Below are 25,645 nucleotides of genomic sequence, written 5' to 3' on the forward strand. Positions count from 1 at the left end.
TCACAAACCAAGGTAGAATTGTTTAAATATTCTCAGGATGTTAAATGATGGGGTGATGCTAACCAATTTATTATTTTGTAATGCTATACAGTAATAAGTTTCAAAAGGGGTACTAGCTGCAAGATTAGCTACTTTATTATAGCATTGTTCAAGTTTTGATTTTTGTGATACCTGGAGGTTAGTAAAGATGGGAACACAAAGAAGCAACGAGGGGAGGAGGTAAGTAGTGGCAAGTATTGTTTTAGTTGCATTGTTTAGAAAGTTTTGGGTTTGTAAAGCATCCCTAGCTTTTGATGATTTTTTAATACAATTTTAAGTACTTTTGGCAAAAACATTAATTTTCTTCTTAAGTTTGAGGAAAGGGTAAAACAGGGAACAGTAAATGTCTCAAAGTCTAATTTTGTTTTAGCAAAAAAAGGATTTTAGGGTTTGTTGTGATTTTTGGATATTTATCCCACAGTATTCATGGCTTCTTAAAATGGCTGATTAAATATAGTGTAGTATGAATACAAATGTATGAAGGGAGTTGAAAATAAAATATTGAGCTGTTTTAGTGTTGTTCTTCTGTTTCGTGTCAGATTAATATGCCTCTGATCAACTGTTATTTCATGTGAAGGCAAGAAGAAAGGAAACCTAAGTCAAAGTAGGCTATTGCAAATGGCTGTCTCATGCTATTATCTTTTGTTATACCTGTGATGGTGTGAGGTAGTGCCAGCTGAGCCATGGAGAGTAGGGCTGTGCATGTGTAACATATGCCAACATAGCTAGCTGGAGTTGTATAAAGACTTGTATGTCATTTGAATATCAAACTGATTTGTACAGATGCTTATGTTAAAATGTACTTGTAAAGTTGCTTGTCTTAAAAAAGTATCAACAGTGGGTCCTGCTGAATAGAAAAGAAATATACATGTATGTCAGACTGTATTGTTATAACTGATGAAATGTATATATTTTAACAAAGGATACTGGACGGGAATTGGTTACGCACAGCCTAGCTAACCTTAAGAAAAATAACCTGAAATTAAATTACTTGGTTTAGGTCATAAAGATTTTATCTGACAGGTCTGAATATTACCAGAAAATAGCTTGATAATTTCTGCAATAAAGGTGGAAGTGTTGGAACTGTTTTACAGTTCCCAGTTGCTGTAATAAACTTTAGCTAAAGTTCTATGTGTGTGACATATTGTGACACATCAGTGCCAGATCCTGGCTCAGTTTTTAGTGAGGGAGTACTGTGGAAACCACAGAGGCAGGTGACCAGATGTGATGTCATTCTGTAGCCAGAACTAAAAATGTATTTGAATACTAGTGAGAGATGTGAGGTGTGCACTCTGTTTTTGGACCTGACAAGACACTCATCCACATTTATCTTACCTTGCTTTAGTAAGTAACTAGGGAACAGTAATTCTTCAGTCATTTAGAAAATTATAGTGAGATTAGCTAAATGTTGTTTTCTCTGTATCTGTCTGAGTCTTTCCATCAGTGTTGTTTTCTTTTTTATTTCCTGTGATTGAAACTTTGGTGGTTATTGTAAACAGATATTCAGTATTTTCATGTTTTTTTTATTATTAAATATATCTAAATTTTTCATGGCTGGTCTTTTAGAAAATATTTAACCTTTGAGAGTACTTGCATTTATTTAGTGGCACTGTGGCTCCACATTCCTAAAAGTTTTGCTGCTTGGTCAAACACTATTTGATAAATATTAATTTTACCAAGTGTAACTGGAAACCTTGGTAAGAGCCTTAAAGTAGCTGGCTTTGGGTGTTCTGGTGGCAGTAAATCTACCTTACAGTGTGGGTGGAGATGTCAGAGTGGGTAAACTGAATCAGCCTTTCCCAGGTGTGTGTGTGTGTGTGTGTGTGTGTGTGTGTGTGTGTGTGTGTGTGTGTGTGTGTGTGTGTGTGTGTGTGTATCCAAATCTCAAAAGAGAGTTTGTGCACAGCTAGTTTGAACAGGGACACAGAGTACTGATTTCACAAAGAGAGTGGTGAAGGACTTGCTTTGGAACACCCAGCTAAGGACTCAGCTTTATAGTGGTCAGTGGGGAGTCTTATTTGGAGCCTGGCATGGAATCCCAGCCCCAGGACTGAAGTGTGCATTCCCTGTGTGCTCAATGGAAATTGTAGTTGGTGCAGAGGGTTGTATCTGAAAATAATGTGTGTGTCTATTTTTCTCACTGTGAACGTTCCCCACTGGTATCAGTGGTGAGGATTGTGAATTCTTGATCACTAGCCCAGAGGAGGGACGTTACAATACCGACCGCAACAAGGCAATTCCACACAAGGTCAAGGCTCATTGTACCAGAGCCTTGTCTGGCTTCATCTGCGGCTTTTTGGAAAGGGTTGCTTTCTAGAAGTATTCTAGAAGCAGCAACTTGTTCCTCTGTACAGACCATTACAATGCAATACAAGCTGGATTCATTCTCCAGGTCTAGGATAAGTTTGCTAGGATCATTCTCCAAGGGCTCCTGGACTCTAACTCTTCCTCCCCCCAAGTCAATGTTAGCTATGGTAGTCTACCGATATAGCTAAGGCTAATGCAGCAGTGATCAAATGATGAAGACCTTCTATTTTCTGATGAAACCTTAGCAGCTGTTAATATGAGGCCTAGTAATTCAGGGACCTTGTTCTCAGTATTAGGTGTGGACATTTTTATAATACCTGTCAAAACCCATGTATGCAGAGCAGCAAAAGCTAAAGCTTTTTAATCTGAACCTGCCCTCAGATTCAGCATCCCCGAGTCTGCTTTGTGGGACTTACATAAACAAGGTGTGTCTTGGGTGTTATTCCTTTTAAAAGTAGATGGCTGTGTATCTGATGACATTGAAATATCCACTGTGATGTGTTTTATCTGAGACAAAAGAGTAAGACAAGCTCAGGATGTAGCTGTAGCACTCTAATACACTCAAAATACCGCATTTTATGACCAGATTTAGCCCAACTATGAAACTATTTCATTATAGTTTGAGTGTCTGGAAAACAAATGTCCTCTGATGATAGCCTAAAGAAACTATCATCCTTATCCATCTACCTGAAAGCTAGAGAGAGGGTCAACTACAGTCTTACATTGGTTCTCAAGTTCCTTAGATTATTGAGGGGAATCTCTCTCTTCCCCTCAAAAGCTCCATAAAAAGTCTCTAGATCTAAAGTGGTTGAAGGGGAACAGTAGTCAAAGGAGATATTACTCCTTGACATTTTTAAGAATTATCCATTTCACTTACTTCCCCTGATAGCTTCCTATAGTCTATTTGAGACAGTGTTACTTTCTTCACCGATTCCCAATGTTCTAGTCTAAATTGTACTGTAATTTAAGAGGAACCATCAAACGTTTTGTAGCTGGGGGCGTGGCTAGGATGTAGACTGGTTGGCAGCATCTTTTCTCAGCTCTGCACTCAAAAGATATTTCTGACAGGAATTTTTAAAAACTAGATATTGTAAACAAACCTATTTTGTTGAATTACTTCTACTAATATCACTATAAGTCTACAGTGCAAAACATTTGGCTTTAAACATTATTTTTCCTGTCAAAAACAAGAAGGAAGGTATCTGAATCTACTGAAAAATGAGCTTTTCTAAGCATACCACACAGGACCAGATGATGAAAAAGGAGATACAGTCTTTATTAAATGCTATACAAGACTTGTCAGTGAAATTTGACAAAATGAATACCAAACTGGACATTTTTGAGGAGAGATCTACAAAACAAATACAGCAACTACAAGAAATAATGACGCAACAGAAGTCTCAAATAGCTGACATAGAGAGATCCTTAAATGATACTGAGGGCAGACTCTCAGAACAAGATATTCAGCTACATTTTTTATCACAACAAAATGCTTCATTACAAAATAAAATAGAGGATCTAGAGAACAGGTCCAGACAAAATAACTTTCGCATCTATGGGCTACCAGAGAAAACAGAGGGAGATAGCATGGTGACTTTCCTTACTACCTGGTTACCAGAAGTTTTAAAATTGCCTAAAGCTCTTTCTTATGGAATTGAAAGAGCCCATAGATCCTTAAGAGCTGCTTCATCAACCATCAAATCAAAAAATCACCCGAGATCAATAATAGTAAAATTTTTTTCATCACAGGACAAGGAACGTATTTTAAAAACAGTATGGTCAACTTCTCCAATTAAATACAAAGACAACATAATCAGATTTGATAATGATTATTCTGCTGGAGTTATAACTGCAAGAAAAGAATGTCTCCCTCTGATAAAGGAATTGAAAAAAAGACAACTTAAAGTCCACTTGCTGTTCCCTGCAAGAATAAAACTATTTTTTACTGAAGGTCGTAAAACTTTTGATACTCTGCAAGCAACAGTTTCTTATCTTTCAGCTAATAAAACCTTGGATAATGTGGAAGAAATGGATTTCTCCCAATTTGGGGTTAAGCGTCACTTAGAAAAAAATGAATGGAGCACTGCTGACAAGAAGAAGAAGAAACGATAAAAGACATATGAAAAACACAAACATTATTGTCTTCTATTTGCTCTGTAAGGCAAAAAAGTTCTTTGAAAGCATTCATGCTTTACACGTGTCAGTCTTTGAAACAATATAAATACAAGATAAGCAGGACATTTTAAGCAAGGTAACATATCTTTCTCTATTACAGTGTAAATACTTACAGTCATGATTTTTCTAACTCTAAATGATGTTTAGATAGTTCATTTATAAATTACCTGCATTTTACTGCTAGTATAGAATATGATGTATTTATACTGACATATTAATGTGGTGTGTTTAAATGAGCATGATTCCTTTTTATATTATTTACACTAAGCTGCATGAAATATCTAAACTGATGTATTTAATACACATAATAATATATAAAAACTGATAGTAATAACTGTCAAAAAGTGCCTTGAAAAGTAATTATCTATTCTTTGATACTAAAAGTGTCTTTTTGACTAACAAACAACTGTTTGGCTTGTATATCTGCCCTTAATGTTAAGAAAACTAATAGAAGTTTAATGAGCTGGTGTTCAGTTTAAAAAAAGCCCTAAAAACTTCACTTACTTTGTTTTTGTCTTCCCGCCATGATCACGAGCTGGGAACTCTTATTTTACCACCCCTGAATGAAGGTTCTTCAGTTAGAATCCATTACAGTGTGTTAAACCTTCTAACAGCACAAAATGAAAGTAAACAGTCATGAGTGATGTCAGCACTAAAACAAGACAGCATGGGTGTGGTGTCAGCTCCTAAGCTACTTAAACTAACCAGCACACTACTTATGAGATGGCAAAGTGCTTTTACAGTTTTAACAAATATTAAAAGTATACTGAAGTACCTAATGAATTTAGAAGTTATCAACACATACATGACGTTTTATTATATTGTAATATTTGTTATTCGTTTTGAATTGTACACATAAACAGCACACAAAGCTTAAAAAGAAGTATATCACTTGGAAGAAACTGTATGAATAGTTAACACATGCAGACTTTACTATAATCTTTTCTGATAAGATCACCCAAGTAAATTACTATAATTTAACTTAATTTTATAAAAATTTAATATATTTAAGTCCTTGACTAGAACTATATAACATATTTGTAAACACACTGCAGCTAGTGTACTCAACCTTAAGGATAGTAAGTCAATTAAGATTCATGAATGTAGCTATGTGTTATTAGGCATTTTAAGGGTAAAAAGGAGTTGCTGTTTAATTATCAAGATACTCTGTAAATATTAAATTGTTCAAGTAGCACAATCATTAAGCAGTAATGAGCAAGAAAAAAGCTCAGTCTTGCTTATGATATTGTTATATATATATATATATATATATATATATAGGAAAGAACTGCTGAATTATAAGTATGCTTTTATTAAAGGCAAGTTATATTAATATTGAACATCCTCACTGAAAATGAATGGTTGTGAAGAGACACAGTAACTCCCATTATATAACCAAGGCTGAAGAGATTGTCTTGTATGTCTAAATTGATCAGCCTTGAACCTTAGATTGCAAATAGACATGCAACATACTTTTACTTATAATACTGAATATATATTATATAACATCACAAACGCTAAAGCCATTGTCAGCTACATCTCATATCAATCAGCATTAAAATATGATTTGAATAGCATAGGCATTTACTAACATATTGCTGTTGGTACCTGATATGCATATAAGTAACAGGTCTAATTTCTGTCTATGAAAGTAAATACCAGGCTGTGTGCATTTGTTAATTATGAAACAAGAGCATGCTATCTATTCTTTTAATATCCTATAGGTATGTACTTGTTAGAGACACACACATGCTGCAAAGCTGCTAGTTATTGCATATTCATTAGTATATTTCTGACTGCAGTGTTATAAATATATGGTGTGGACCACTTGAGTTGAGAATATGTCTCTATATTGGGCATGTTCTCTGTTTGAACGTTGTATATTATCTATAATATGATATGGAGTACCCTCACTAAATTCAAAGAAGCCACAATAGAAACAAATATTTATTAAAAATGGAGAATAGAAGGATGAAGAGAAAAATGAAGGAAAATGGTTGATGGTCATATAAGGTTATCTTTTCCTGTGTATGTAGAAGAGTTGACAGTAATAAGTACCAACCAATTGTGTTATAGCATATTTAAAGCCTACATTGCTTCTCATATTTTCCAACCTTACAGTTATAATGCTGCAGATAAATCCTGTAATATCATAAGGAGTATGAGTTGCTATTTGACATATGACATATGTGGTACACTAGCGATGAAATATGCCAGTGGCACTAATAAATATATAGGAATTGCTAAGAAATATAGTCTTAAACTATATAATACCAATGCCAAAAACAAATTAGTAGCATTCATACCACTAAAATATGACTTTTTGAATTAACAGAAAACTATAAGATTACTGATAAATGACAATACAAATGTAACGTTATATTCATTGTTACGGATACTTTCTGATTTAATCACCTTGTGGCACAGTTAACTGATGCATATAATGCTTAACATTTTTTTTTTATGTATGTATGCATATATGTGTGTATGTGTGTGTGTATATATATATATATATATATATATATATATATATGTGTGTGTGTGTGTGTGTGTATATGTATGTATATATATATATATATATATATATATATATATATATATATATATAGGTAGACCATTACAATAAATTTGATACCTATGAATGCCACTCACACTATAAGGGAGATAGACAGCAAGCATATTATTTTTAAGATGCATAACCGTTATTGCTACACAAAAGATATATTAAAATAAAAGATTTTCCTTTACAATTTAAACAAAACCAAATAGTTAAGTATTAAATCTATGTATAGTTGTGTTGCCTTAGTGTTTTATAAAATATTAAAAATAGATAAAGACTGTATTTAAGTAATCTGTAAAGACAGATACATGTATACTTAAAAGATATATAAGATACTTTTCATTATAAAACTACCATATGGAGGGGCCGGGGGAGGATGCTGAAATGCAGACTTAGAGAGATCGCTTGAATGATTAGATCATTCAAGGATGAGATGTTTTTTCTCATGGAGGGGTTTGGTGGTTGTTTATCTTATATTGTTCTCAGTTATGATCTTGTAATTTACTTTTATTGGGTGTCTATAATCTATTGTAATACTGTTGGAAGAAGAAAGAACAAGTCATTCTCTTCATGTACACACATCTACACATTGTTACGAGTATAAGAATATGGATAAAAGCAAAGCTAATACAAATCCAATTGCAAAATGTATATCTCTTAATGTAAATGGTTTAAATAATAGCTGCAAAACGGGAAGTCTTTATAGATATTTAAAGCTATGTGAAGCACAACTAGTATTTTTACAGGAAACACACCTTACACAGGAAGACATAAATAAAATAAACAATAAAAATTATACAATACTAGTAAGTTCCACCTATAATCAGAAGCGAAGGTGAGTAGCAATTTTGTGGAAAAACACTACTTTAATGCCTAAAATCATAAACACGTTCCATGACAACTCAGGAATGTTTTGTCTAGTGACAATATCTATCAATGAAATGATATATACATTAGTGAATATTTATTGGATACCAGGACTAGGTGTTAGAGTGGCCAAACAACACTTAGAAGACATTGTACAATATACCAAAGGCAATTTAATCATAGCTGGAGATTTCAATTGCATTATAAAAGAAACTGACACAAATACTAAAACTACACGTAAGAGATCACCTTTAACAAAGTTGTTATCTGAGTTTGTTGAAACTTTTAATATAGTTGACATAAATGAGTATGCTATCCCAGATTCACTATTCTTTACACATTTTTCCCATAGACATAATACATACTCTAGAATAGATAGAGTGTACATAACAAAGGATTTAACCTCTAAATTAAATAAAGTCAAGACAATTTCATGTCCATTTTCGGACCATAACACCATAACGTTTGAGATAGACTTATGTTTCAAGAGAAGAATATCAGTAACAAGAATACCATCTTACATAACAAATTTCAAAGATTTAAGGAATTTTATATTAAAGAGATACAAACATTCCTAGATATCAATCTTACAAAAGATGTATCTGAAATAAATATATGGGATGCACTAAAAGCATACCTATATGGAAGAGCGGTGGGATGGTATAAAAATAAACAAAAACAGTGGAATAAGGAATTAATGGAATTACAGTCAAAAGTAGATAATTTAAAGCTTGATATTCAAAATGGAAACACCAACTTAATAAAAGAACTAGAAGATACTAATAAAAAATACTCAGAGACGCTACACCACAAAACAATGATCAACTTAGAAAAAATTAAACTATGTTACTATTCAATGAACCCTAAAAACCAACGAAGAATAGCAAATAGGACTAAAAAGATTATTAAAACAAATCAAATCAAGGAAATACATAATATAGAAACCAAAAAGAAAGCATCTGATTTAGAAGGAATACTAGAAGCTTTTAGGCTATTTTTTCATAAACTTAATAATCAAAATGAGAAAACAGAAACATATTCAGCATTGAAAGCTTTTCTCAAAAACAATGTTAAAGTTAGGTTATTAGAGGAGCAGGTACAACTAATAGATAAACAAATAACAATGACAGAACTTAAAGCTGAAGTAAATAAGCTAAAATTAAACATAGCTCCAGGTATAGATAATATCACCCCAGAAATGTTTAAATTACTATCAAATGAGGCTTTGCTGTTGTTATTGAATGTCTTTACATCAGTTAAAAATGGTAAAGACATTCCTCCTTCTTAGAAGTACACATTAATATCACCAATTCTGAAACAAAATAAAGATCCCAGTGAATGTTCATCATACAGACCCATTTCACTTCTTAATATAGATTATAAAATTTTTATGGCAATACATGCTGCTCGAATAAAACAATTACTACCACTTTTGACAGAGGAGGATCAAACAGGTTTTATAAAAGATAGGAACACTTATGACAACATTAAAAGAATTCTTTCCTTAACTGATTATATAAATGTCACAAAAAACAAAATGAATGTTATTAGCTTAGACATAAATAGCGCATTTGATTCAGTGAACTGGGATTATCTGTGGTTAGTTTTAGAAGAATATGGCTTCTCAAACAACTTCACTCTGTTAATAAAATCATTATATGAAAATCATTGGCTTATATAAAACTGGGATCTTGTCTGTCTAAATCTATTAAAATAACTAAGGGCACAAAACAAGGCTGCCCTCTTTCTCTGTTATTGTTTGCGCTAGTCATTGAACCCTTAGCAAATAATATACGTATGGATAAAAATATTGAAGGAATACAACTAGACAACAGCCTAGAGCTTAAAATTCAACTTTTTGCTGATGATATTTTAATTACCTTAAAAATAATAATAGCAGTTTAAAAGCATTATGGGACTCAATTCAAAACTTTCAAAACTTTTCAAGTCTTAAATTTAATGAGAACAAAACAAATGTATTGCTTATAAATACTAATAAAAAAGATCTAAATTAAAAATACCATAAATATATCTCTACCGATAATATAATTAAATACTTGGGAATTATAATAACTAACAACCTAGATACTACAACTGAAACAAATTATAAAGAGACCTTAAATAATATTAAAAATCTAATACAAAGATGGAATAAATTCTTCTTTTCAATGGAAGAAAGGCTTTATATAATTAAAATGATCATATTTCCAAAAATTCTTTATGTCATACAAGCTTGTTCTTTGCCACCAGCTAAATCGCACCTAAAACAATTAAATGATTTAATGGTAAGATTCCTATGGTATCCAAAAACCAAGGATAGCTATGAAGTATCATCTAGATGATTGGGATATAGGTGGCATAGGTTTACCAGACATAGAAATATATTTGCATTCATCCATTATTAAAACAATATCATTATGGCTAAATACAAAATATACATCAAAATGGAAGCTAGTTCATGAGAGAATCTGGTTAAAATCAGGATTTGTAGTAACAAAAAAGTATACAGATTTCATACCAAACAATTTTCTATGGCTGATGAAGGAATACATGATGATACATAAGAATAAAAATATAAGTTCCAAATACATTACTTATACATTAAAAATTTTCCAAAATCTTATTAATAGCAATCCTGATATTAAAGCATGGTCATTTCTTTTATATCCAATAGCGTACACACAAGGTAATATAATAACATTTAATATGGAAGTAGTCAACATGCTTAAAGAAAAGGGATTAATATATTGGCATCAATTGCTAAACTCTGGAAAACCTCTGACAATAGACCAGATTAAACAGAAATTAAATATGGAAGATAGTTCGTGGTTACATGTACAAGAATTAAGACAGTATATATTAAGCAAACAAGAAACAATGCAACCATCAATAAGACAAAATGTTCCTAACCTTATAGAACATATAATATTACTAACGAATCAACCCATTACTGGAAAGGGATACTTATCATCTATTTATAAAACAAACAAAAAATAAAAATGCATAATAATGACAAAATATGGAATTATTATAGATCAGTTAATGAACATGTGCCAAATGACAGAGATAAAAAAACTAATTCTTCTCTCTCCAAAGCAGACATCACTTTCATTACATTGGAGACTTTTTACATGGCAATTCATACACAGATCTTATGTAACCCCTCATAAAATGGAACTTATGTTTAAGAAAAATATTGGCTGCTGGAGATGTGATTTATCAATAAAAGCAGACTGGCAACATATGTTCTACGAATGCCATTTGATTAAACCATATTGGGATAAAATAAATTATTTTCTGCAAATGGTATTCAATGATAAATTCCAGATTTCCAAATCTATTATTTTGTTTAATGCACCTGTACCTGACTGTGCCAAGAACAAAATATGTAACCTTATGGACTCTCCTAGCTATTGCAAGGAAGAACATTACATCAAACTGGAAATCCAAAGCTTCTCCAACTTTTAAGCAATTCATGAATATGGTGTCAGCAGTATCGCAATTGGAAATGAACACTATTAAAGGAAGAACTGAAAGAACTACATCATTATACGTAGCATGGCAAAAAGTAACTGAAATACTGGAGAATAATGACTGCAGCAGATTATAATCAGGAAACAATTGTATAGAAAGTCAATTATATGTCAACAATAGACACCCTTGTAAATACTTTATTTTGGTTTTAATGTTTGATATTTGTTTAGAGGTTTTAGCCTACCTTTTTAAATAATTTGTAAATAATTCATTGTCATAAATAACCTGCATTCATGTTTGCTTGTTTTTGGAAATGAATAAAAATATTTAAAAAAAAAAAAAAGTCTTGTAGCTTTGAAAATGTCAGAAATTACTTTTTTCATTATCTATTTATTATTATTTTTTGCTTTTTCATTACCCTCAAACCATTTGTTCCTTCATCCACAGTATTCCCTTGCAAGACCATAATCACGGTGAGGCCATAATATGATCTCTCCATTTTCTGAACTGATGATGGAGGAAATTTTTTTTTTTTTTAGCTCTTTGTATTCTTTTATATTTACATCTTATTATTTCAGGGTCTTTATTTTCATACACTAGATAATTCAAAATCTTGTAGAGGAGCTTTTTATCTTCTGCAATTGTCTCCTCTTCAACCATGTCAGCCTCCTCTTCCTGTCGGGGCTTATCTTTTTTGATAGGCTTTATTCCTTCGATAAACAGGGATGCCTAAGTTTTCAGCCTACTTTGTCACGTGTTGGCCTTATTAAAGTTTTTAAGGAGGTTACAGTCAATCAGGATATACTCCATTCTACAACAAATAACAAATGTGTTGTGAAAATCTTTGAAGGGGGATTGCCAACCACAATTACATTTCTTTGCGATGATCAGTGGAGAAGTCAGTGGTAAAAAGCAGATCAATATTAAATTGTCCTGAGATGAAAATGATAGGCACTTAAAAATAAGTTTAATAAAATACATAAACTGGATGCAAACACTATAAAAGCAATAAACATTCATTGTCTGCCATAAAATAACGAACACTTCCAAATGTAGAAAAGGGGTAAGTGTTGGAAGAAATACATTCAGCTAACCAACTGCAAATACTAAGAACTGAAGAATGCAAGCTGATGCTGGTTTTCAGTTCTCTGCATGACACTGATATCATCAGTGTTACAGGATAAGACTAATAAAAGTTAACGCATTAGGTGACAGGCCTAAATAAAAAATGTTTGCACCAAAAAAGGGGATAAAAATAGTTAAGCCTAATTACGCTGACTTCTGTCACTCTTCTTATGTGTATTAAGAAGACGTTGAGGCTTGGGTGTTCGTCTAAGTAGTTTATTATATACAAATACATTAGGATGAATGGCAGGAACATTAAAGTTAAACAAATTATATATCTAACTAACTGACTGACTGCATACTTGCCTGCTCACACTCTGGCTACTCACTCAAAATGGCACTCTTGCTTGTACATGCTCAATACTTATATGCATGTGCTGACTCACTGGAAAGCTTCTTAAAGGTATATCTCACACACACTGATCCACATCCTCCCTCTTTACTGAGCTGTCTCATATAAACAATGACATTTTAATAGGCATGCAATTATACAGACACTAATTAAGAAAAACAACAGTCATGTCCAGGCTGTGTATCTGGCAGTAGGTTCTGAGATGAGACCTAACCTCGTAACATAATAGTTAGGACTGGGTTTAGCAACAGGGACAGTCACTGGGGAATGTTCTGCTTGAGGAGTCTCAGGGATTTTCTCAGGAATGGGGATTTCTGAAGGAATATCCTCTGGAACAGGAACATTGGACAAGTCACTCAGAACTAGAGTCTTTGTCACAGGCACGATGCTGTAACACTGGTTCAGATACTGGTAACAAATGCTTTCAATTTCATCTGTATTCATTCCTTGTGATTCCACAATGTATGATCTCGGCTCTTGACACAAGCTTCACAAATTCAATGTCATCAAAACCTTTTGACATTTGCAACCCCACTATCTCCCCTTTTTTCAATGAACTGAGTGGTTTGCTGGTTTTATCATAGTAATACTTCTGGGAGAAATGCTTTTTCAACAGTTGGGTTTTTACTGCTTTGTTGTTCTTAGCACATAGAACCAATAAATTACTGCTGATTGGTAATGTGGTTCTTGTTTGTCTCAACATAAGTCTCTGGGCAGGTGAACCAAGATGTTTATCATGAGGATTGTTTCTGAGATTTAACAAGTTTAGAAAAATGTTCGTATTGTCATGTCTGGATTTCCCTAACAGCTGTTTTGCACTTTGAACTGCATGCTCGGTCAAGCTGCTTGACTGAGGGTATTCAGGACTACTCGTAATATGAACTAACTCTCACGTTTCATCAAATCTCTTGAACTGCCGACTTGTAAACTATGCACCATTGTCAAAAATAATTTTGTGCGGAGTACCATGGACAGAAAAATGTTGCTTCGACTTAGTAATGACAGTACTGGAAGTTAGTTTGGGAAGCAGGTCAATCTCAAACCAATTTGAATTAGAGTCTTCTAACACCAAGTAATGTTGACCATTCCACTCAAAGATATCTGTGGCTACTGTTGTCCAAGGTAGGTCAGGAATCTGGCTTAACTAAAGTGGTTCTTTCTGTACTATTACATACCGAACAAGATGAAAGTACTTTCTTGATATCTCTTGACATACAAGTCCAGAATACTACACCTCTCATCTTACTTTTGGTAGAATCAGTTCCTGGGTGGCCACGATGCAAGATCTTAATATACTCTTGTTGCAAGGACTTTGGAACAATCACCTTAGGACCTTTTATGATACCATTTTCTGACAAAATCTCATATTTGGAAAATATGGTTGCACTTCTACTGGTAAACAAGACTCCTTTGAAGGCCATACTCAACTGGTAAAGATGTTTAGCTTTTGGAGACTTGGATCTGAAGCTGTATGAGTTCTAAGCTCATCAAGACATGTGGAAGAAAAAATTCTCACTTCCATGACCTCAAAATCAAGTTGCTCATTGTTATGCTGTTCTGTGGTCTTTCTGGGCGATCTGGATAAAGTATCAGCAAGATAAAGAAGTTTGCCTTTTGTGTAAACAAGATTGAAATTGTACTTTTACAATGTGAGCATCATACATTGCAGCCTAGCTGGAGCTATATGCATAGGCTTTCTCAAAATAGTAACAAGAGGTTGGTGATCAGTTTAGATCTGGATACGTCGACCATAAATATAATCATGAAACTTCGAACATGCAAACACAATTGTCAAAAGATCTGTCTCAATCTGAGCATACTGCATCTTGGTCTGGGTAAGAGTTCTCGATGCATAGGTTTACTGGTCTACCCTCTTGAAGAATGACTGCACCTAGACCAAACTTAGAAGCATCAAGGGAAAGAGTAACTGGTTTGTAAGCATCATAGTAGCTGAGAGATGGTGGGTTAGCAATTTTCTGTTTCAGGACATCAAATACTCTTTGGTGCTGTTCTGACCAGGACCAAATTACATCTTTGCATGTCAGCTTCCGTAATAGTGCTGAAAGTTGGCTTAAATCTGGAAAGAACTTGCCTAGATAGTTGACCATGGCAAGAAAGCGTTGTAGGACTTGAACATTGCCTGGAGCTGGAATCTAGAGAATTGCTATTTGCTATAAAGGATCTGGTCGTAAGCCTGAACTGGTAAACAAGTGACCAACATAAGTAACTTCTCGTAGCCTGAATTTGCAAATCTGAGGATTCAGCTTAAGATTCACTTCATGTGCTCTTTCCAGAACTGTCTTGAGGTTTCTTTCATGTTCGACTTCACCATTGCCTCCTACTAGAATATCATCAAATATAATAGCATAGGGATAGCCAGAAAAAAATTGCTCCATCTCACGCTGAAAGACTTCACTGGCAGAATTTATTCCACATGGCATTCTTAGAAAACTGCGTCTTCCAAATGGCGTACCGAATGTGGTTAATAATGAAGATTTCCAGTCAAGTAAATGTGTCAAAATCAACTCTTTGCATCTAAGACAGAAAAACAGTGGCATTTGGCATGAGGGCGGCAACCTCTTAGACTGCGCACATTGGATGATGAGGACTTTTTAATGTTTTGTTCAGATCTCTTAGATCAATACATAGTCTGATATCATCTGAGCTTTTCTTATGAACTACTACCATGGAGAATACCCATTTATTAGGTTCTTCTACTGGACAAATTACTCCTAACTACACCATTCTGTCTAGCCTGGCTTTGACTCTGCTCTGCATAGCTACTGGAACTTTCCTTTCTGGTCTGATAAATAGGCTGACTTCTGGGTCTAACTTCATAGAGTACACAGCTGGCAGTTTGCCTAGCTTGTCTGCAAAAATATCAGCATACTCAGAAAAAAATTGTTTTGGTGAAATTTGAGCTGTTGTCATGCAGGCCTACATGGTGAACCTCTTTATTAAGTGAAAGCAGTCCTATTTTCAAACTGACTCTGCACGTCTCTTAAGTATGAAAAATTGCAAGTCATAGCTGTTCTCAACATAGTAACATGAAAGTACTACTGAGCCTTTGGTATAAATCTCTTTGCCACCATAAAAAACAAGCTTCACACACTTTGTCAAATCAAGTTGTTCTGCAGCTTTTACTCTAGCTAATGTTTCTGTTGACATAACATTGCACTTTGAGCCAGTATCTACTTTGAGCTCTGCAGGACTCCCATTAATCCAAGCAGTACAAAAGATCTCATTCTTTGCCCAGAAATCTACTGCATTGACTGTTTCACCAAGCACAGGCACACCATCAACATAAAAAGTAGGGTCACAGCTTTCTAATTGATCAATTTGCCTCTTGGAATGCCCTCTTTTACTAAAAAAATGTGTCTTATTTGATTTACAAAATATTTTGAAATGATTCCACTTATTATTTATTTATTTATTTATTTATTTATTTATTTACTTACATTTGTTGACTGGGAGTGTCCGACTGGACGTAGGTCCATTTTCAGCGGAGGCCTGTGGAGAAAAGCTCCGCAGATAAAATATACAGACAGTAGTTACATTGGATTTACATAGCAATTAACAATTTGATCAACATAGCAATTAACAATTACAAACATAGTTACAGATGAAGAACATAGTACATCAGTAGACAACTAGAATCTTTATCATCTGCGAAGTACATAACAGGCATTAACAATTGTTACAATAAGAAGTTCCTGCTGTATAATAAGTAGTTAGGCTTATGAGCATCTGAGCTTGCTATAATCAAGGTAGTTAGTGGGGTGGAAAGAAAGGTAGTGGGTGGATGGGGTGGGTGATATTAGAATGGGAGTTGCAAGGGCATAGCCAGCATGTTTTTAGGTGCGCTTTTAGTAAAGTTTTGAAGTGGGAGCATGATGGTACGGAGGTAATTGTGAGTGGGAGGGAGTTCCATAATTTGGCTATGGCGCAAGAGAATAGTGCTTCTCCAGCAGCTTCTCCAGCAGAGTTATTGGCTTTAATGACCTGTAAGTGATTTTTCTTGCTGGATCTTAGTGGTCTGGTGGTGCGATAGGGTTGGAGTAGATTCTGGAGGGATGGACTTTTAGTTCATGGTTTACTAGTTTGTGGGCGAGTGTGAGTTGATACCATTGAAGGAGTTGAGATAGTCCAAGCCAGCCCAGTTCAGCAAGTGAGAGACAGTGGTGACTACGATAGGATGCCCCTGTGGCGAATTTGGCAATTTTGTTGTAGCAGGTCGCGAGCTTGTTCATTGCCTTAGGTCGGTATATATTGGAGAGGCATAAAGTAGGGTGGAGATAAGGTGGGAATTTGCTACTGAAATCTTTGCGGCTTTTGTGAGAAGTTACTTATTTCTGTATAATGCTCCTAGTTTTTTGTGGACTTTTTTATGGTTATGGATATGTGAATGTCAAATTTTAGTTTATTGTCTATTTCCACTCCTATCCATTTGGTGTGTTCTGTTGGGTATATAGTGGTGTTGTCTTTTGCTGTGATATTTAAGTGAGAGTTGAGTATGTTTGGTGGGTTGGAAGATGAGTAGTTTAGTTTTGTTTGGGTTGAGTATTAATTGGGCATTGGATAACCAAGTTTCAACAGAGGAAAAGACTTCCTGTATGACTTTTTGCAGTTTGGGTAGGGACTGGGCTGAGCAGATGATGATTGAGTCATCTGCGTATTGTATGAGTGTGCCATGTTTGGTGGCAGAGGCTAGATTATTGGTGAAAATAGAGAAGAGTAGGGGTCCAAGGATGGATCCTTGGGGAACCCCTATAGAGACAGGTAGTTGGGGAGATATGTCATTCTGCCATACAACGGATTGTTGGAAGTCAGACAGGTAACTCTGAAACCATTTGGTGACTGATTGAGAGAAGGATAGGCTATTGAGGACAGAAATGAGTTGTTTGTGTGGGACCATGTCAAATACTTTAGATAGGTCTAGGAAAGTATCAGAGGAGAGATAGCCATTGTTTTTATGCTGAAGGATAATTTGTAAATGAGAGTAAGGCAGTGGTGGTGCTATGGTTTGCTCGGAAACCATGCTGAGTATTGGAAAGTAGGTTGTTAGTAAGGAGGTAGTCTGAGACCTGAGAGTGAATGCATCTCTCTAGTATTTTGGAGAATAGCTATGGGGCGGTAACTGGTTAGTTCTGTGGAGGGGCCGCCTTTGTGGAGGGGAATTATATGTGATACTTTCCATAGTGTGGGAATGTAACTTTCTGACAGAGATCGGTTAATCAAGATGGATACTGGGTAGGCTAGAGCCTCAGCTGCAATTTGTAGGTATTCACTTGGGAGGTTGTCTGCTGCTAATTTGGTGGGCTTAAGTTTAGTTAAGAGTTTTTTATGTTGGAGGTAAGAACAGCAGAAAAAGAGAAGACAGTGGGGAGATTACTAGTTGAAGGTGTGGGTTGGAGGGGAGGGGGGTTGTGTTGTCTAGCTAGTGATAGTATGGTTTGTGTGAAGTGTGTGTTGAATGAGGTAGCAATATTTTTGGAGGAGTGAGGGATGCTAGGAGGAGGGGTACTGACTTTACCTGGGTGGAGGATGGAGTTTATGGAGGGCCAGAATTGTTTGGGGTTATGTTGGGAGGAGTCTAGGGCAGACTGGTAGTATTAGAATTTGTCCTGTTTTATTAGCTTTCTTACTCTATTGCGTAGTTCTAGGAATTTCTGTCTAGTTGAGGGGGTTTTGGTTTTGTGCCAGTGCTCCCAGGCTTTATCCCTGTTTTTCTTTTCTGACTTAGTGGTTTTCTGTAGCCATGGGGAGGGTTGTGCTTTGGTTCTGGAAAGTCTTATGGGGGCGTGGTAATTAAGGATGCCCAGGAAGGTAGTATTAAAAAATTCAACTGCGTCATCAAGACTGAGGTACTTTAGAGGATGCCAGTTACATTCTTTGAGGGATAAGATGAATGTGAGTGGGTTGAAGTTTAGTTTTTTAAGTATTTGACAGTAGATGACAGGTTTAGCTTGGTATAGGTGTTTTTTGAGTAGGAATGCTGGGGAGTGATCACTGAGGCTATTTGATAGGCAGCCTTCTATATATGACTGGGGGCTCTTACTGACTAGTATCCAATCCAGGGTTGTGTGCTTGTTGGAGTTTTTATTTATCGTGGTTGGCAACTGGACTAGTTGGGTGAAGCCATGAAGGTTTAGATGATGGGTTGGATGGTTGCCAGAACAGGATTACGAGTCAATATTGAAATCACCTAAAATTATAGTTTCTTGGGGGAGATGGTGGGTAGACCAGCTGAGGAGTTTTTCTAGTGGAGGGATGTTTTGGCAGGTCCATATTACATTATCAAATACTAATGTATTCGAAAACGTAATAGTCAACCCGTAAATGTCTAAAACGTCAAACGTCTAATATTTCAATGGAGATCTCCATACAGTGCGGAAATTGAAGTTTTCCATTGTCTGCACTGTATGGTGATCTTGGAGTTGGTATATTTAAGTAGCAGGGGTGTGGGGGGGCTTGCCCCCCTACTTACAGCATTTAAATGGTTTGCTTGGGTGGGTTTTTGTATTTTTTGTAGTTGTTCGACATTTGACAGTTTTGACATTTAGGGGTCGACTATTACGTTTTTTAATACATTAGTATTCGATAACGTAATATAGACCCATTTTGGCCAGGTGGGAAGTAGCATCCATTTATGTTGATGGTTTTATTTTGAGGTTGGTATATATTATTTCTTCATTGCCTATTTGTGGAGCTGATAATTTTAAGGTCTGGATGTTTAGATGCTGTTTAAATATTATAGCTATACCGCCTCCTTTCTTGTTTAGCTGGTCTACTCTTAGTATGCCATAACCGGTAGGGAGGATTTGCTCACTGGTAATGTGAGGTCTTAGCCAGGTTTCTGTCAGGATGACTATATCTGGGGAGTGGTGGCATGGAGATCATGGACCTTGTTGGATATACTTCTAATATTTAGGCTTAGTAGAAGGAAGTCACTTGGCTTTCTATTGGCTGGGATTTGGGAGAAGCTGTGTTTTCTAGTCTGATTATGAGGAGTGGGGCTGGAGATGGTGGGGCCAGGGCTGGGATGGATGTCTCCACTTAGGGCTAGTTTTGATATGCATGAGGTTACTAGTTTTCTCAGTTTTTGAATGTGTTTGTTTATTAGGGAAACTTTATGATTGTGCTCTGTGGGTAATAGGTATGGTGGGAGGGTTACTATGTTAAGTTGTAAGGATGCTTTTTGTTTGAGTAATATAGTTGATAGAATATGTGGGGGGTGCGTAGGGATGGTTCTTGAGTTGATGGGAGGGGAGCTGAGTCAGGGTGAGACATGAGTGGTGGTGTGAGTAGTAGTACAGTAGAGTGGGGGAATGATGGAGTTTTGGTAGGATGTAAGATATGCAAGGAGAGTGCATGCAGTGAGCATAGGTATGGTCTGCTTATACATGTTAGCTGAGGAGGAGTGACAGTAGTGAGAAGATGGAGGAGGTAGTGTTGGGTTTAGCGCTGTGGTTGGCTGTTGCAAAAATGGGAGGGGTCTGCATGTGTAATAAAGGTAGGACCACTGGGGGCAGGAGGGAATTGGGGGCAGGGTGGGGAGCGAAGCAGGCAGAGACCCTGTTAGTTGCTCTTATGAGGGGGCTGGAAACAATCAGGTAACAGAGTAAACTAATAAAAGAACATATGATAGTGAATGTGGAGACTCGGGTAGGTACCCTGTATTTCCACGAACTATCAGTTAGCTGTGCCCCAGTTCAGGCAGTTTTAGTAAGTTTTATAGCAGGGCTGAGCATAAAGTGTTCAAAGGGTGGTTGTAGTTTTAAAAATGGTGCCTGCCGCAGGTAATATTTATTAACTTTGGGATTGGCTTAAGGTAATAAACAGGGAAGGGGGAGAACAAGGGTGTGAGCAGGCAGTTCTTTTGCACTGCTGCTAATGAGCCAAGATCAAGCAAAGACAAGTTTGTGTTTAAGAAACAATCAGAATTGACCAAGGACTGCTCTGAAGTTGTAAGTCATTTCTTAACCATTTCTCAGGTGGAAAAACAGGATAACCTTGTATCAGTAGGCTACTGTGGTCTCAATTTAAATTAACAAACACACAGTATTTGATCAGTTATGGATACTATTTGCTAACAGAAGGTAATAAAAGAGAAAATGAAAATGAGTGTGTGTGTGTGTGTGTGTGTGTGTGTGTGTGTGTGTGTGTGTGTGTGTGTGTGTGGGTGGGGGGAGGGCTGCTTACAAGCCAAAGCAAAGTGTTCTCCAGGGGATAATGAATATTAGCTCAAACAGGTAGACATATACTCAAAGCTAACTTTAGCTGTTTGTGTTTACAGACAGTTCAGATCCGGACTGCGCTTTTCTTATAACAATGTATCCACCGGTTGGATAAAAGATAAAGGTGGTACCGCAGCTGAATACTTAGAGTGGTGTTAGGTTGGAGAGACACTGAGCTCCTCATGGGCCTGTAGTACAGTGGTTGTAGTTTTGAAAGTTTTAAAACTTACTGCAAGAATGACACTGCTGACAAAAAGCTAAACACTTTTCTGTTTTGGGTTCTTGATTTCCACCATAATTACGACAGTTGACTATGAAGCTGGGTGGGGACACATATTTTGACTTTGTTGACTCACCCTTATGCTTCACTGAGCATGCTCAGGAATTTGCTGGTAAGTCTCAGGGTTTGCCAGGGACTGTTAAAGGACCTGCAGTAGCTGGCATGTGCTTGGGCCCGTTTCTTTTAACCATGTGCTGCTTATTATCAACATGAGCTTTGTCACTGAGCCTTCTGCAGCTATTCTCATTTGTAAGGATACTTGTGTGTGTTTCTGGAAGCTCGTATATCTGACATATCTCAGTGGCCTAATTTAAAGTTAAATCACTGTCTCAAAGCAAAATCTTTCTCATTGTGTCATTATTAATATGACACACAAGTCTGTCTTTTATCAACTAATCTCTCAAATCACCAAATCTGTGCATTTTAGCCTTGAGAAATAAGGCTGTTATATATGCTGCAAAAGTTTCACCAGGCTTTTGAGCCCTTGAGTAAAATAAGTGCCTTTCCACTGTAATATTCATTTGGGGATTACACATTTCCTCTAAATTTACATTTTTAAGCACTCTGGATCTTCCCTGGTCTCAACTAGTACCACAATATGGTGGTCTTCCCCCTCCCCTGCAAACACAGCAGGTGCATGCACAAATTAATGCTCTCTTTCAATGGCCTCTGAACCAGCTAAATTAAGCAGGATAAATGCTTTTGTACATGTGTCTTTTTCAGAAAAAGAAACCTGCATGAAAATGTCATATTCCTGCTTGAACACTCTAAAATTTTCTTCAATATTGTTATCAAACCCAAGCAGTGCGAGTCTGTGAAACCCTTCTGCCATGCCCACAGATTATAGTAAAACACAATGCAAAATAGCTCTTGTAATTATGTATGAACATGCACACACACACCAGGTACTTGTAATAATATTCAAATGCACAATAAGCTCTTTGAAATAATGTACTCTAAAAATATACTTTGAAATAACCGTAATTTGTGAAATATTATTTGAAATAACTTTACTTTGTGAAATAACTGCATTTATTTTTTATTTTTATTTATTTTACATTTGTTTACTGGGCTAGTCTAGCTGAATATATGTCCATTTTCAGTAGAGGCCCGGGGAGAAAAGCTCCACACATAACAAAATAAGGCAGACAGAACAAGTTGTTAATAAAGACATACAGTAAAACAGAAATATAAATCAACTTGTTAATAATATCAAGATACATTTTAGAATTCAAACAGTATAAACTCAAATACAATATTCAGATGGTTTAAAAGCAATCTTTCTATTATAAAGGTTATGCAAAGGAATTAGTCATATAGATAAGAGTTAAGGCTCAGAAGGGAAGAGAAGTAGAAGGAATAAGAAGAGTAATATAATGGGGAAGAGGCAGGAGGCAAGAAGAGAAGAGAGGAATGGAAGGAAGACAGGCAAGAAGAGGTGGGAGAGAGGTAGCTGTAGGTCAGAGCATAGAACAACATTAAGGGAAAAGAAATCGGGGTGGAGGCTAGTTTTAAGCATTAAAGAAAGGTTAAAGGTATAGAGAGGGTAGGGAGAGAGAAGTTAGCCTGGTGTACTACAGGAATAAAGCCAGTGGTTTTGGAAGTACAGTTTAATTTGTTGTTTGAAGAGAGATAGGGATGAGATTAGAGTTAACTCTTTGGGCAGGGAATTCCATATTCTGCCTACAGTATTGGTGAAAAGAGAGTCACCAGCTACGTTGTGGGCCTTTGTGGGTTTGGTCATGAGTTTGCAAGAGGAACGAAGAGAGGTGAGATTATTATAAGGGAGTAACAGTTGAGATAGTATAGGGGTATTACTAGGTTGGTACAGTAATTTGTGGGCAATAGACAGTTGTGAGATCATAAGATAGTTTTGTAGTTCTAGCCAGCCTAATTGTTTCAAATTGAGGCAGTGATGGGTTCTAAAAGGGTTACCAGAGGCGAAGCGGGCAATGTTATTATAGCAAGTTGCTAGTTTGTTTAGGTTAGTTTTCTTAAGGTTGGTGAAGATAGGAGAGGCGTAGAAGAGAGTAGATATAAGATGGGAGCGAGCAATAGTAGCTCTGGTAGATGGTGCAAGAAATTGTTTAATACGGTATAATGATCCGATTTTTCTGTTAACTGATTTGATGGTGTTGTTGATGTATTGGTCAAAAGAGAGAGTGTTATCAATGGTAATTCCTAGTAGTTTAGTTGTGGAGTCAGGAGAGATGACAGTGTTGTTGTTTGAGGAGATAGAGAAGTTTAGTGGAGATGTACGTGTGGTGGGGGTGAAGAGGAGAAGTTTGTTTTTTTTAGCATTGAGAAGTAGGTACCGTGAGAAGTAGGTACCGCCTAGTAAACCATGTTTCTACAGTGTTAAACATAGTTTGAGTAAGTGAGCTTAGATCTGAAGAGGAGGATGCTGAACAAATGATAGTGGAGTCGTCTGCGTATTGGATGCAGGTAGCTTGAGGAATTACAGAGTGGAGATCATTAATATAGAGGGAGAAGAGGAGAGGACCAAGGATGGAGCCTTGAGGGACTCCAATAGTAATGGGGAGTAAGGAGGAGATGTGGCTATCCCAAAGAACGGCTTGTTGTCTGTTACTAAGGTAAGATGTAAACCATTTGATGGCAAGGCTATCAAATGAGAGGGATTTGAGAATGCTAATTAGAGAAGAGTGGTTGACCATATCAAAAGCTTTTGAAAGGTCAATGAAAAGGGCAGAAGAGAATAGATTATTGTTGCGATTGTTGTTAATGGTATCTACAAAGGAAAGGAGGGCAGTGGTGGTGCTATGGTGAGGTCTAAAGCCATGTTGACAGTTAGCTAAAATATTGTGAAGAGAGAGGTATTGTACAAGTTGTTGACTAATACATTTTTCCATAATCTTTGCTAATGGAGAGAGAAGAGCAATAGGTCTGAAGTTTGAATAGTCAATAGAGTTACCTCCTTTGTGTAGAGGGATTATATGAGAGATTTTCCAGATATGAGGGATAGTTCCTTCTTGGATGGTCCTATTTATGAGTATAGTAATTGGGTAGGCAATTTCTTTGGCTGCTTTTTGCAGAAAAAGGGAAGGGAGCTTGTCAGCAGAGGGGGTACATGGTTTCAGTTTAAGTATAAGTTTGAAGATGGATGAGGTAGAGATGGGTTGTAGAGTGAAGTTGTAGGTAGTATTTACTTGGTTATTGGGAGGATAGAAGTTATTGGTGTTTAGTTGTTTAGCAAGAGACTGAATGGTTTCAGTGCATTGTAATACTGCACACACTTGCAAACACTTTGCACACTTCAGATACTTTAAATAGCTTTAGTCGATATGAAAAAGTAGCACATAGTGAAAAGTTACAGTTATTTTCCCTTTTTTGTACATTTTACGCAATTCGGATATTGTTTCAAACACTTTCATAATTATTTTGAATATTTTATCAATATGTCACAGTTTTGGACATTACATTTAATAAGAAATTAGTTTTGAGCATTCTAAGTGCTTTGTTTTATATCTGCAGCAAAATAAATCATTTATGCAAGTTTTAATACCTGGAATTTGTTTCTGACCTGTTTTGCGAGTTGTTTGAACAGTAGGGATGATCCACTCCTGTATATTCCTCCAACTTTAACTATTTGCCTCATGGCTATAACTCTGGATCCCATTCTGACCATGTTGCTCTTCTTATGTGCATTAAGAAGACATTGAGGCTTGGATGTTCGTTTAAGCAGTTTATTGCATACAAATACACCAGGATGAATGGCAGGAACATTAAATTAAACAAACTGACAATGACTACATACTTGCATGTTGACACTCTGGTTGCTCAGTGAAAATGGCACTGTTGCTTACACATGCTAAGTACTTATATGCATGTGCTGACTCACTGGAAAGCTTCTGAAGGTATATCACACACACTGGTCTACAACTTCTACAATACTTTATGAAGCAAAACATGTTTGAGATCTGGGCACAAAAGATAAACAGCATAGTTGCATGTTGTCCATCTTGGTTAATGGATTATGTCTCAGTAATTTTGTTAATACATGGTGCTTTTTCAGATATTTTAGATATGCTGATTGATCAAGATAAGATCAGCAACAGACATAAAAACATGCAGAGTAGGAGAAACAATCCAAAGTCTCAACATACTTTATACTGCAGTAATGTTATACCATCTCCAGGATGTCATGTGAACTGTATTTCTACCCAAGCCTTGTGGACAGAGGCTTATGTGCTCACAGAATAATTTCTTCA

General features: G+C 36.0%; 1 protein-coding gene across 7 annotated transcripts in view; it reads right to left on the reverse strand.

Annotated features, from left to right (window-relative positions):
• FAM227A (family with sequence similarity 227 member A) overlaps positions 1 to 25,645 on the reverse strand; it is a 1,098,330-nt gene that overhangs the window by 900,309 nt on the left and 172,376 nt on the right. The gene's annotated exons all lie outside the window — the stretch shown is intronic.

This window comes from Protopterus annectens, chromosome 1.part0 (genome assembly GCF_019279795.1).
Source record: "Protopterus annectens isolate FY-2018-M chromosome 1.part0, PAN1.0, whole genome shotgun sequence".
Classification (NCBI taxonomy): domain Eukaryota; kingdom Metazoa; phylum Chordata; order Ceratodontiformes; family Protopteridae; genus Protopterus; species Protopterus annectens.